The 14,806-nt window shown below is 51.1% G+C and overlaps 1 non-coding gene across 1 annotated transcript; it reads right to left on the bottom strand.

Moving 5' to 3' along the window:
- Positions 1–9,362: 9,362 nt before the first annotated feature.
- On the bottom strand, positions 9,363–9,444 carry TRNAS-UGA. Its single transcript has one exon. It is a non-coding gene; the product is annotated as a tRNA-Ser (tRNA).
- Positions 9,445–14,806: the final 5,362 nt, after the last annotated feature.

Raw genomic sequence — 14,806 nt, 5'->3', positions numbered from 1 at the left:
CCCTTCTATTGGGACTGGGAACTAGCCAACCAAAAAAACCCCACTCAGTTTTAGTAAAGGGCCAACAGTCCCTTACACAAGCTGGGCCTGTGAGGGAGGGAGAGATCAGTGGTTTGAGTATTGGCCTGCTAAACCCAGGTGTGTGAGCTCAGTCCTTGAGAGGGCCATTGAGGGATCTGGGATAAAAATCTGTCTGTGGGTTGGCCCTGCTTTGAGCAGGGGGTTGGACTGGATACCTCCTGAGGTCCCTTCCAACCCTGGTATTCTATGAGAGGGTCACCAATGTTCAGAGGAAACTAGCACAAGCTGGGCCCATGGTGTAATGGTTGGCATGCTGAAATCTGAGTTCAAATCTCAGTGGGACCTTGTGGTAAATCCCTGGAGATCCAAGTGCTTTCCTGTCTCCAGCTGTCTAAGAATGAGTTGTTTACCTTGTGCTGAGTGACTCATACCCACTGGAGCTGGGTCTTTGGTTGGAATGCGATTTAGAAGTAGCTATGGTTTGACTAGGTGTTTGGGATTCCTGATGCCCACAAGTTTGGCCCTTGTGCTTTCTACCTAACTTTTCCTCTTGCTCACATAGCACTTGAAAAAAGGAGTGTCAGGACCAGCTTTCATAGTCAAAGAAAAGCAGAAAGAAGGAAGAGTCCCAGGCTGAAGCCCAGCACACCTCTCCTCCTCTAGGCACCTAGGACAGAAGCAGCTGGTGCTGACAGCTCTAACAGAAGACTTAAAAACCACAAAGCAATCAAGGGTAGGACAGAAGAGAAGAGAAGAGAAGAATCATGCCTATACATGGCCACCAAACAACCACAGAGATACACAAACAGGCTACTTTCTAGCATACTGAACACTTACTGAAACCCCTTCCCCCCAGCCCCTTCCCCATGTCTGGCAACACACTTCCAGCTCAGGGTGACCACACACCCCGTCGGGGCAGGCTCTGCTCAGCCCGGCTCCCCACAGCCTGCACTAAACATGTGGGTCCCAACCCCAAAACGTACTCATATTTTACCCCAATGGCCCCTAACTGCCATTTTTAATATATGCAAATAAGGTGCTGCCACACTCAGGCTACGCCCCAGCTCTCCTGTGGAGCCACCCGGCAGAGAACCAGGTGATATTTAAATTAGCCAGGACGTCACTCAGTTATTGCCCTCTGCTCCCAGCAGGTGGCGCCGGAGAGCTCCGAGCTTGTTCACTTCCCTTTCTCGCGTCGGCTTCAGACCCCGGGTTACAAACGCACCAGCCGGGGAGCAGGAGTGTGGGGCTGCTCCAGGATGACCAGATGTCCCATGTTTAAAGGGACAGGCCGGTCTGGGAGGACTTTTTCTTATATAGGAGCCTATTACCCCCCACCCCCGTCCCGTTTTCCAGTTTCTTCAAGGTCACCCTATGGGGCAGCTCTGCGGGGATGGACTTGCACACTTGGGATGTTAGTGCAAAAAACTCCCCCTGGGCTGAGTAAAGGGCAGAGACTGCCCAAACGGACCCTCACTCGCCAGGCAGGTGTCACCCTTCTGCCTGGGGAAAAGGCAACACGCCCCCACTCCCCAGCTCTGCGTGGGCGGAGAGCCAATGAGAACTTCTATTAAAAGGGAAAGAGAATCAAGCCTGAGTTTCGTAAAACCCCACAACCACATTCAAATCTACACTCATCAGCAACCCCCACCCCCACCCCAGAGTACGCTGGGCAGTGCTGTGGCTCAGTTTCTCACCTTGCAGTGTGACAGGCCAATCCAATGTTCCTTTAACAGACCCCACTGCTCTCCTTCCCCCAACCCTACTCCTCTTGGGCAGCAAAGCCCCAGGAGTGGAGGAGGGAGGGGAAGGCATCAAGCAAAACCTCAGCTTCTGCTGCCGACACTCCCTCAACTGACTCTCCGTTTGCTCTGTTCACTCTGTGTCGCTGCCGCTCCACGGCATTGTCCGTCACCCTGCTGCTGAGAGCTCCTGTGTCGCCACTTCCCCTGCTGCTCCCTGCCTGTCTCCTGCAGCCTCTGCGCGGCCACCTAGTGGGGGAATCTCGCTACAAGTGCAGCCTGGGCAGCCTCTGTCATTGCAACACCATGGGCAGGGCGTGAACCGACATCTGGGGGAGACTAACGCCCTGCCCCGCCCCTTCCACCTGAGGCCCCACCCCTCCTGCAAACACCCCTGTGCCCAGCATACACCAGCCCTTAGATCCCTCTTGGTATTTCAATGCAGGCACTGACCTGTGAGAGGAAAACATCAGCTCACAAACACAGAGACTGAATTCCCCACATTTAATCTCGCTGCACTTTCCAGAAAGTCACAACATTCATTTAGTTCTTGCTAGGACAGAGAAAAAAATAAGTGACACTAAGTTTTTGGCTTGGTTAAATAAAATTAAGTGTTTAATTAACATAGTAAAAATATGTCCTGATGCCGCTAAATAACACCACAATGTGAAATGAGAACAGAGACAAATCTTGTCAGTGACGACTAATTTCACAAATGATCTTCCCATTATTAATTTCCACGCCATCCCTGTTGGAGATCTGGGCACCTCCAGTGTCACTGCTCTGCATTCACCTTCCCCTTAGAATTGTTCTCGGACATTCCCAAATTTGGAAAATTCTGCAGTTCAGAATGTGAATAGTGACCCCGTCTCCTTCCTGCACCTGCTCTACATTGCTCCACAGCAGCTTCTCCCCCTGCAGAGTCACCCCAGCACTGCAGCGCAGCCGCCCAGGGTTTTGCAAAAATTAATAATACAGAGTTTGGAGGAAAGAAAACATTTGTGAGTTGTGGAAATAGTAAAAGGCAACAATTGTGGTGTTACAAGAAGGGCAGTTTTTGGTTTAATAATAAAACCCAGTTATATAAATGTAACTGTATGTGCAGCTCTGTGCACTCACGTTGGATGGAAGCTTAGTAATTAAATTATACAAGAGGGTCAGGTAAAGTGGCTACTACCACCACTGTGTTTTGTCCCGAGAAGCCTTTACAGCCATTCTGAGGGGAAATGGGCCCTTTGCCCACAGAAATGGTCTATAGGGGATGGCTGCAGGCAGCAGGCGGAGAGATAATCTCATCAAAATGATTTGACTCCTGGGTAATGTAAGCAAAATCACTAAAGGAATGTCCGGGGTTTCTATTGGCACTTAACTTGCCTGCCCCTGGCTGTCTCTGGTTGTACAAGATGGATGTGTAATCGGGGTACAGTTGTGTAAAAAAATTATTGCAGTGCAAGGGATGTTAGACAAAACAAAATGGTGTGTGTAATTGGGTAAGGTTTTAAAAACCTAAACTGAGACTTATGGTTTGTAATATAATGTCATGAAGGTTAAACTATGGAAGGAATATGCGTTTTCCCAGGACGTGTGCGGTGTATATTAGAGGATGAGTAAAGGAAATGCAAACAAAACATGGTACTTAATTAAAACCCCATTAGGGCTCCAAAGGGAGCCACAATAGGTTGAGGTTTCTTTTTCAGATCTGTGTGTTTTGAAGCAGAAGATGAAAGTGGAAAGTAAACAGAACTCGGGTGGAAGTTGATTGTGTCCCTTTTAAGACAGTCTCTGAGCTGCTGATGGCTTTGGATCCAAAAGCAAGCCCGAAAGCCGGTGTGAATGCAAATGACCTAGCTGATGGGGGAAGAAGAGAACTGCCCATCAGTGGCAGCACAAAGGAGCTGTGAATAATAAATACATCTGGTCAGCAAACAAGCTACTGGAAGACTCAGATTGTGGCCCTCCAGGAAAGGGAGGTGAAAAAACAAGTCAAGCCTGAAAATAAGGGGGACAGGTTAATCTTAAGGAGTGTGTGTGTGTGTATGTACAGTGCTAAAGCTAAATCTAAAGCTGTCTCTCAGCTATTACCTGAGGATAAACTTAAAGCTTGGTACAGCAGAGAAACTATTGCAAACTGGGTCTGTTGTACAAGAGGGGAAACTGAGGCACACCACCTCATGAATTTCATAAATGACCAGCGAGTGGGGTAATTCACTGTCTGACGATAGAACTAAATAAGGACAGCCTGGAGGGAATTCTTCTGTTTTTCCTGCAATTAGGAAGGACATTTGTAAAAGGAAGTGGTATTATTATTATTAAGCACTAATCTGTCCCCACCGGGGGTGTGTGTGGAAATTGGTTTTTTTTGTTTTTCAGACACTCTACAAGGAAGCTGGTGCCAGCAAAAGCTAACCCAGAATACCATGAATCTCTGTTTTGTGTTGTTTGTCTGTGGTGTTTGTCTTGTTGTTAGCATTGTTGTGTTTCAATGAACAGAAAACCTCATGACGTGGGTGGGGATCGCTTCAAAAGGCTGACCTGGGGGAAGATGTGGATGGAAATTCAAAATGCTCGACTAGGAGGCCAGCACCTGTGTAATAGTTACTGTGGTATCTGGAAATGGAACAGCAGCTAAGGTGGGCCCCACAAGCCCTATGGGAATAATGAGAAGGGGATTTGCTCGCTGGGAATCAATGGAGGGGTGTGTAAAATGGTGTAAATCCAGAGAAGATGTTTGAATGTGCCCCTCCCTGATGGCCGTGGAGGAGCACACCCAATGGCCCGTGGCAAGGGGTGAACAATTGGGTGTACTGTGTATGAGGTGTTTTGCTGGAAATGTACATATTACTGGGGGCACAATTACACCAGCCCCCTAACCAAATTCCACACTACACACTGCTCTCTGGGCTTTGGTGCACAGATAGACCTGTGAATCTTCCTGCTGTGAATAATCAAACCAGCGCATACAGCCTGATTCCACACCATGTGGTTACGTTGGTTTGGACAATAACCCATTTCTCTGTGGACATTCAATGGACATATGATATGGACAAAAGCACAAAAACCTGCAGCGGCAGCGTATTGCAACTGGGCAGGTTAAGAGCTTGACCCCGTCGAAGGAGGAGAGGAGGTGTTTCGGTGGTGGCCAGGATGTTGGACCATGCTGCAGTGCTCAGGTCTCTTGGTGTTGCTGTGGATTGTTACAGTGGCTGGTGTATTGCTAAGTATACTTGTGATACGTTGCCTATGGAAATAACCGAGAAGTAATAGAGTAAGTCCCTCCCCCCTGTACTAGACAACCTGGACCCAACCTTCCCGGGCCCACTATAGTGGGAAGTCTGGAACACTAATTGGAACAGGTGTGGCAGCCTGTACGAGAGAAGGTGCAGGGCACTGCACTACGCACGGGGACAAATGGAATATCAACACCTTCCACCTTGAGGCCTGGCCCTATCAGGAAATGTGTCACCATATGTCCTATGCTTTGCTAAGGGGGAGAATGGGAACAGGGACACAGGCAAGGCTCTGTGGCGTCAGGGCTGGGATGGGGACATGGAGGAAGGAAACTGGAATCATTGCTTGCTGGAAGTTCAATCCAATAAACATCTCATTGTTTGCACCTTGGGACTTTGGGTATTGCTGCTCTGTGTGTACGCAAGAAGGACCCAGTAATGGGAGGGTGAAGGGATAAACCCTCTAACACTAACTAACATCTAACACCCATTTGAACCTCTTCTTCTCACACAGCTGCTTTGTCTCCAGACAGATCCCTTCTCTTTCTGTCTGTTTCACTCACTGAGGTGTGGGAGTAAACACTCCCCTTCCTAGTCTCAGACAAACACTAGTATTAACTGTTTGCTACTGATGGATTTAGAAAGCATTTGTCAAGATGCCATTTCTGGGGGATTTTTCCCAAGATCTAGTATTTTGTGTTCAAACATCTCCCAGCTTCCTGGGTGAAAATAAGGCCAAGGTTTCCTTGCAATGTAGAGACAGTTTTTCACCCCAGATGGGACTCGAACCCACAATCTCTGATTTAGAAAGCCATTGCCTTGTCCATTAGGCCACTGATGAAAGAATGGAAATTCTATCTCCTAAATGCATATTTCTCATATTAACTTGGAAGCCAAATACCCTCTTTCTGCACCTTACAGAAATGTCTGCATCCCCTGGCAGCGAGGCTACTGGGCAGGTCGCTTGCAGAGCTGAGCACCACCTTTCTGCCAGCCATCTTTAGAGAAGAAGGCTCTTTCCCCTGACAGCTACACAGCGCTGCCTAGCATCCCGAGAGCCTCCCTCGTGTTCTCCTGCAGCAGCTGCCTGCCGGTGTGGGTGGGAAAAGGGGACCAGGAAGCACTGCAGCCTCATTCCGGGGCAGGAGGCCCTCGCCATGCCCAGGCCTGCCTCTTGCCTTCAGCCCAGGCAGCCAGAGATGCCAGGGAGCTCCCTGGCAGGCCCCCGCCTGAGCCAGGAAATAAGGAAAAGGGGATGAATGAAGAAGTCAGAAAATAACAAGGAAATGAAGAGGTTTGTCCAACGGGTTTCTGCCCGATTTACCATCTTCTCAGCTACCACTCAAAGTTAAAGCCCTAAAGTCGACTTATCAGCATAAGTACAGATGGTTGGATGGGAATTAAAAGGAGCTGCTGTCACAAGTGTTAGGTGCCTGCAAGCAGCATGCAGAGCGTTTAAAAACACTGCAATTAGAGGCTCAGATGAAACGTTTGCCCTAAATCAGAAACGACAATAGGAGGACCAGCAGAATGCCACTCTAGGTAAACGGCCGAGTAATGGAGGCTGTTAGAGGCAAAAAGTCATTCCTCAAAATTTGGAAATCAGATCCTAGTGAGGATAATAGGAAGGTGCACAAACTCTGGCCTGTTCAGTGTCAAAGTGTAACAAGTCAGCCAAGAAAGAATCTGAGAAGCAACATGCTAAAGACACAAAAGCTAAGCATAAATCCGGTCAATGCGAGTCCTGGTCTGTCCCCGCAGAAAGGTGAACCCCCTCTGTGGCTGGAGTGAGCTCCTTTAAGCTGACCTCACTACAGACCTGTGCCAGGCAGTGCTCATTGTAAAAATGTTTCCTCTGATGGTTGGGAAAACAGGACCAGCGGGCCTCAGGCCAGCTGACACAATTAAAATCCCCCCCCCCAACACCAAACATCATGCAGTACAGAGGAAGGGAGCCTTTGATCTTCCCTCTCATGCCTTAACTGGGGACCATACACACTAATATAGCCGTAACCAGTGCCACAGAGCACAAAGCCACCAGTAATGCCCTCCCTGGTCAGAGCTCCAGCACCTTCTGTACTCGCACCGCGAATGTGAAAAACAAGACTCCCGCCCCATCGTTCTTCCCTGGCCAGGAGGGCCTTCCTCCAATCACCCTCTGCCTATTGATCTACTCTAGAGTTGTTAATGTGCATTTCCTGAACACCCACCATGGCCAAGTCCAGCTGCTCTAAGGCACTGAACATCAAGCGCCTCCTCCTGGGCCCCCAAATCCCTGCCACCTTCCACAGGGCCACTTTCACAGATGCCCCTTCCCTGGTACTGCCCTTGCTCAGCCGCACAGAGGAGTTTTCATCCCCAATCCCTGCCTGTCACTGCCCAGCAGCCCTCTGGCACCATTCCTGAGGGTCACCCTGCCTTGCTCTCTTCCTGCCACGTTGGGAAAGACAGCTCCCATCTCTCCTTGGTAAAGGTCAGGTGGGCTAACTAGGGGCAGAAGCCCATTCTATGTTTTCCTACTGCAGAGCCCAAGATCTGAGACTCACCTTCAGGGCCACCCAGAGGGGAGGCAAGTGGGGCAATTTGCCCCAGGCACCACAGGGGCCCCCATGAGAATACAGTATTGTAACTTTTTTTTAATGGAAGGGGCCCCCAAAATTGCTTTGTTCCAGATCCCCTAAATCTTCTAGGGCAGCCCTGCTCATCTTGTGTGCAGACACCACTGTGCTCCCAGAAAACAAGCCACCACTGCACAACGAGGGATAAAAAGATCTGCTAAACTCTGGGATTGAACCAGGGACCTTTAGTCTAACGCTCTCCCAACTGAGCTACTTTAGCAGCTGTGTGCTATTATTTTGGCCTGTTGCTTCTCTGCCCAGGAGGTTTTTGCAGCAGTTGCACACAAAAAGGACGTCATTGTGAGCAGCCCATGAAGACAAGACTCGCTTTTGCCTGTCTTGCTGCCTCACCCCGTTCCTGCCCTAGTGCCCGGGTTGACCTGGTGGTGGAAGGGGACTCGGGGCCAGTGACACGGGGAGGAGGTTGAGCTGGACCCTGAGCTAGACTAGACCCTGGCGGTGAGAGTCTGGCCACCACTTGCCGCCCCACCCTGTTGTCCTGGCTTCCCCCACTGGGCATCATTTCGGGAGGGAAGTGGGGCTTCTGCCTCCCCTCCCCGATTTTCACACCGCAGAGGAGTGCGAACAGGAAAACGAACGGCTGCTCCACACCCCACCGGAGGAACCCGGCGCCCTTAGCTGTGGGGAGTAAGAAGTGGCTGTTGGCTGACAGGGCCTGTCCCCGAGGAGCTGGAACAGCAGCTGCCGCCTCCCCCTGGGCTCCAGGCTGTGGGAAATGCTCATTGCCTGGCTGCATGGGCAGATGCTGCTCCCTGCTCTGGAGAGCGTCTGTATTGCTCTGTCAACCCCCGTCTTCACTGAGCCAGTCTGGTAAGGTCCCAAGTGCCCCCTCCGGCCTGGCAGCTGAGAGTCTGTGCAGACATCAGCCCCCCTGCCAGCCCCACAGGCGGCAGCAGCAGCGCCAGCCCCCCAGCCCCACAGTGGCACTCAATGCACTTCCTGTGGGGAAATGGCTCCTTGGCGTCCAGCTGCTAGAGTGAGAGCCAGGAGAGAGCAGTGTCTGGCCCACCGTGGGGGAGAGAAGAGACCTGGTGAGTGCAGATCTCCCTCAGCCTCCCCCACAAGGCTGGTCAGTTGTATTGTCACTGTGAGAGTCGGTGCTTCCCTTCAGGGCCGGCCCTAGAGGGGTGCAGGGCCCAGGACAAATCCCCCCTTTACACCACAGGCCCTGCCCCCACTCCACCCCTTCCCCCAAGCCCCCACCCCTGTCCCATCTCTTCCCACCCTGCACCTTCCTGCCCCATTCCTCTCCCTCCCCCACCTCTTCCTGTCTCTGCTCCTCCCCCTCCCCGCCCAGCGCCTTCTGCACCCCACTGAACAGCTGATCACTGGCAGGTGGGAGGCGCTGAAGGGGAAGAGGAGGAGCTTGTCAGCAAGGCCTGTAGTGGGTGGGGGGAGCTGGCTGCCAGTGGGTGTTGAGCACCATTTTTTCTCTCTGTTGGTTCTGCAGCCCCGTAGCTCCCATGGAGTCGCTGACTCGGCTCCTTTCACATGCTAGAGAGAGGAGCAGAACCAGGGCTATGGCTGATCTATGGGGCACCAGGTGAGTGGCAGAGGCTTCAGGTGCTGAGAGTTTGCCCAACACCTCAACAACACAGTGTGAGGTGTTGTCCCAGGCATCTCGATGAAAGGAGCAGAACAGAATTTACTTGGGGTGGGGAGAGAATTGAGAGTGTCTCAGGGGGTTGTACAGAGATGTTGCCCGGGTGAGAGACTGGCTAAAACACAGGCCTTACTGTGAGCAGGATTTGAACCTGCACAGGGGAACCCTATTGGATTTCAAGTCCAATGCCTTAACCACTTGGCCATCACAGCTGTGAGCACAAAACTTCCCCAATGCCAGAGAAACTGGTAAATAATCCCAATGACCAGGCGTGAAGTCATCTGAACTACAGAATTCCCACCGCAAACCTGGTTCCCAAAGCACAGGGGGGATTTGGGGTTTGTTCTGTTTGCTTAGCCAGGTGCCACAGGAGTCTTTGCTGCTTTTACAGATCCAGACTAACACGGCCCCTCTGATGCTCCTAGTGACACTCTCCAGTGGATCCCCATCCTCCACTCACCGTGAGGTAGGTAGGAGCGGATCATCATTATCCCCACTTGAAAGAGGGAGAAGCTAAGGCTGAGAAAGGAGAATTGACTTGTCTTAGGTCACACAGCCAGCCAGTGGCAGAGTTGGGAATAGGACCCAAGAGCCCTGATTTTGAAACTAACCATCAGATCATGAATTTCAAACACTGAATGACCTGAATAAAGTGCTCTCAGATGAGCTCCAGACCAACAACAGTTCACAGTAATTATTCAGCAAGTATTTGAGGAGAACTGCAATGTTAGAGAGAATCATGAACTACTCAGAGACCATTAATGCAGCAAAGCAGCAAAATTTGTCAACATATAACGGGTTATGACTTATTTCCTTGGTCTTAAAAGAGAACAACAAGGACCTGAATCTCCTCCCTGTCAATAACCCCCTGCTCAGACAATCAGGGTAGAGACTGAGGACGGGAGGCTGAGGGTTCTCACCAGAGACCCCAAAGGATGGCCCAGGTCACCGGTGGGGATCACTGCCCGAGCACTATTTCAGCCCCACATTTTTGGGTGGACCTCCCACAATGGGAGATGCAGAGCACTCCCCCGCAAAACACACATACACACACACACACACACACACACACCGCTCCTGGTGTTGGGAGGGGAACAGGTGAAAGGACAAAAGAAGCAAGAGACAAAGAGAAAGGAGGGAGGGATGGATGGAGGAAAAGATGAAACAGAAAGGACAAACCCTAATGTTCCTACTGATTCTATGGGACAAAATCCCAAGTGTGAAATAAAATTCTGCCTCCTTAAGTTCGTGTTTTCCATGCCTAGAATTCAACTGTCACCAGATGGATCAGACTGAACAGGTTTCAAACCTCGAGGAGGCTTCAACCTTCTAAACAGGGATGGCTGTTTTCTATTAAAATCAGGAAAAGGGAAGGAGAAAACTCGAAAAAGGTTCCTCCTGGCACTCACGTCCGTGAACCCGAATACTCTCTCAGTCCTCAAAGAGAGACCTGGAGAAGGAGACTTGCTGAAGCAAAGCCACAGGGGTCTCTGAGGTTTCCCTGGCCCCTCACCCCTCTCCTGCCTGGCTGATGTCAGCATCTCTCTGTGAGGTCACCACCTCCCCCCCACCTTTGACCAATAGTCTGAGGTCCTGCAAAAGGCCTTTGTGATGTCACTGCCACACCCCTCCCTTGCTGTGCTAATGTCCTGCCCCTGGCCAGGCACTTTGGAGGTTTGAGCTACTCCCTGTGGATTACCCCACTCAAGGAGCGTTCGTTCTAGGAAGCAAGCCGGCTAGACAGGAAAACATCAGATGCTGCTCCCAATGCTACACTCAGTTTTTCAGAAATTAGTCGACTTTATGGCCAGAAGAGACCATTAGAGCATCTAACCTGTACCCCTGCATATCACAGGCCTCCTGTATGACACGAGAGCTACTTTTGGGGCAAACACATTCCAGAAAGGTATCTAGTCTTCATGAAATGACATCAGGACATGGCGAATCCACCACTTTCCTTGGGAGCTTGTTCCTGTGGTGAATCATCCTCGCTGTTGAATATTTGTGCCTTAGTTGTAATATGAATTTGTCTCTTTTCACCTTCCAGCCATTGGGTCTTGTTATGCCTTTCTCTGCTCGATTAAAGAGCCCTTTAATACCCAATCTTTTGTCTCCATTAAGGCCCTTCAACACTTCAATGAAGTCACCTTTCAATCTTCTTTTGATAAGCTAAGCAGGTTGAGCTCGTTCAATAGCTCACTCGAAGGCATTTTTCTTCAGCCCTCAGAACATTTATTGGCTCTTTGGTCATCAGATTCCTGAACTGCAGCTGGATGTGGCTCTTGTTCTTCTGCAGAGCATAACTCCTGGAGAAGAGGGATCTGCAAATGTACATTTGTATGATACCTTTGTTTAATTGATGAAAACATAAACTAGACACTTAAAGGACTGGAATTGATTTCAGCTGATGGACAGCTTTGCTAGGTTTTTATGCATTTGGACAACGAAATGTTGAGTGTTTACGTTGATATCAAGCACTCCTGTATAGAGGAGCCCCTGAACATAATGGAGAATGGAAATGAAAATGTTTTCCTTTTTTTTTAAAAAAAGAAAGAAGGTTATAAGAGAACATGGGGGTTTGAACTGAGGACTACGTGACCTGCAATCAAGCACTCTAACACTGAGCAATATCCCCATGACAACAGTAATATGGAATCGTGATGTCCAGGTCTTTGAAGGACAAACCCTGATTCATCGAGCTCCTTTGCCATTCCCAGACCACAGGTGGTTTTAAAAATGGGGTTTGATTAAACTTCTTAAATGTGGCAAACACCACAGCTTACACACCCACCGATATAGCTTCTCCCACTGACATAGCTGCCACCTCTTGGGAAGTGGATTAACTACACCCCCAGGAAAACTCTCTCCCCTCAGCATAGAGCAGTGGTTCTCAAACTGAGAGTCAGGACCCCAAAGTGGGTCATAACCCTGTTTTAATGGGGTTGCCAGGGCTGGCATTAGACTTGTTGGTGCCTGGGGCTGAAGCCAAATGTCTGAGCCCCACCACCCAGGGCTGAATCCCTCAAGCTCTGGTTTTGCCCTCCCCTAACTGGGGCAGGGCTCAGGCTTTGTCTCCTCTACCTCTGCTCAGTGTAGAGGGGCTTGGTGTGTCTTTCTAGTGTCAGGTAGTAAGTTGGGTTTTTTTTGGCAGAAGGGGGTTGCAGTGAAAGGAAGTTTGAGAAACCCTGGAATAGAGCCTCTGAGTGTGTTTAGACTTGGCTCCCTGTGGCAGATCAGAGACAGAAAGTACAGCCATGGAGACACCACACACCAGCCTTGCCTAGCAGGCAAGAATCAAACCTCCACAGAAAGACGCCTGTTGCTTTCTAACCCATCTCCCTAAGCCCTCAGCCACCACCACTTAACAAAGGGGCTTTTCTACACTATGGTTCTGGTCTCACTGAAGGGTCATTTCCAATTGTTTGCTCAGACCAGCATTAGGGAAAATGGTGCCCTGGGCAAAGCTTGTACTTTGGCACTTCCCCATTGCCCCTGGACGATCCCCACTCCCCCTTTACCGCTAGCTCCTGCACTCCCAACCCTTGCACCTCCTTCACCCCTAACTCCTGCCCCCTCCTGTGCCCCCTTTGCCCTTAACTCCCTGGGCCACCAGCCATTGCCCCTCTCCTGCAGCCCCTTCACATGGCTCCAGTGCTGGGGGCCCTGCACTTGTTCTCCCTTTCCCTGGGCTTTGGCATCACTAGCCCCTGCTTAGCGAGTAGGGTTCAGTGGTCCCCACAATGTGGGGCATGACTCCTAGGGGGACACAGAGGAACATTCATGGAGTCAATGAAATCAATTGAGCTTCTTCAGTCTCTCGCTGGAGACATTTCCCTTGTTTTTAAAGGCAAAAATCCTGCTCTTTCCAATGGGAGCTGCTGCTTCAATGTTCAGTTTGGGGAGGGATTTGGCTGCACTCAGAGATCTGCCCGCGGGTTACAATCTGCGATCCGAAGGGCCGAACGCAAACAGCGTTTAGATGGGACCGTCAGTGCCGCCCCCGTGTGGCCAAAGATCAGAACTGACCAGCAGAGTTTACAGCTGGAGCCTGGGACGCTCCTGAACAAACTGGGCACGAAGCCTCTCGCGTGGGACCCTCGCTGTGCAGCAGGAGGCGGAGGGAAGTGATTGTCAGGGTTCAGGGCAGCTCCCTGCCAGGCTGAGCCGGTGTCTGTGCTAAGCTCGGCATCAATCAGGTGATTCTGGGAAGTTCGGGGTCCCCGGCCTCCCACAGGAGGGGGAAGCAGGTCACCCCTGGAGCAGGTTAAAGATGCAGGTTGACAGTGGAGTTGCTGATCCTGTGAACAGCTGCTGTAGCACCGCCTGGGCAGGACAGGGAGAGCCAGTTATACCCCCCCCCAGCCTGTATCGGGGGATGGGAGCACTCACACCCTGGGGACCCACCCACCAGAGATCTACTGGTGGGGAGAGTGGCACCCACACACCCAGGATGTTGTAGGGGGGGACAAGGGCATCCACACTCCGGGATCCTCTGCAGAGGGACGGACACCCACACATCCAGGATTCTGTATGGGGGGCAGAGGTACCCGGACACCTGGGCGGGGGAAGGGGGCACCGAAACATCCGGGATCTTACCTGGGAGGACAGAGGAGCCTGCAGCTCGACATGAGACTGTCCCCGTCTGGCCAAGGCACAGAGCTCACAAGCAGAGTTTAAAGCTCGAGCTGCCAGGCCACAAAACAAGCTGGGCCCTGTGGCTGGTGCCTGTGATCCCAGCGCCTGGGGAGACTGAGGCCGGTGGATCGCTTGAGCTCAGGAGCTCTGGACTTCAGGGGGCTGTGCCGATCGGGTGTCCGCACTAAGTGTGGCATCAATATGGTGATCCCGGGGAAGCTTGGGGTCCCCAGGTTGCCTAAGGAGGGGTGAACCGGCCCAGGTCGGAAACGGAGCAGGTCAAAACTCCCGTGCGGATCAGTAGTGGGGTCACGCCTGTGAATAGCCCCTGCAGCGTAGCCTGGGCAAGACAGTGAGACTCGGTCTCTTTTTATACACCCCCTCCCCCACAGAGCCTGGCTGGGGGGATGGGAGCTCCCATTGTGGGGATCCTGAACTGGTGGGAGGGAGGCACCATGTACCAGGGATCCCGAAACGTGGAACAGGGACAGCCACACACCAGGTGTCTTGCAGCAAGAGCTGCGGTCTTGATTTACAAACTGCAAGTGATGGGGAATTTACCACCTCCCTTGCGGAGCTTGTGCCACTAGATAATTAGCCTCACGGCTAAAACATGGTCATTTCCAGTTGGGATTTTCTGACATCGACTGCGAGCCAAGGGGGTCTTGTTCAGTCTTTGTCTGGTGAATTAAATCACATATTCCCCCCTCTGGGAATTTGTAAAACGTATTTAAACCAGTGATTAAATCGCCTCTTAACCTCCAGTCAATGAAATCAATTGAGCTTCTTCAGTCTCTCGCTGGAGACATTTTCCTTGTTTTTAAAGGCAAAAATCCTGATCTTTCCAATGGGAGCTGCTGCTTCAATGTTCAGTTTGGGGAGGGATTTGGCTGCACTCAGAGATCTGCCCGCGGGTTACAATCTGCGATCCGAAGGGTC

The sequence above is a fragment of the Mauremys mutica genome, unplaced genomic scaffold (genome assembly GCF_020497125.1).
Source record: "Mauremys mutica isolate MM-2020 ecotype Southern unplaced genomic scaffold, ASM2049712v1 Super-Scaffold_100100, whole genome shotgun sequence".
Classification (NCBI taxonomy): domain Eukaryota; kingdom Metazoa; phylum Chordata; order Testudines; family Geoemydidae; genus Mauremys; species Mauremys mutica.
This window is presented reverse-complemented; position numbering and strand designations above follow the sequence as displayed.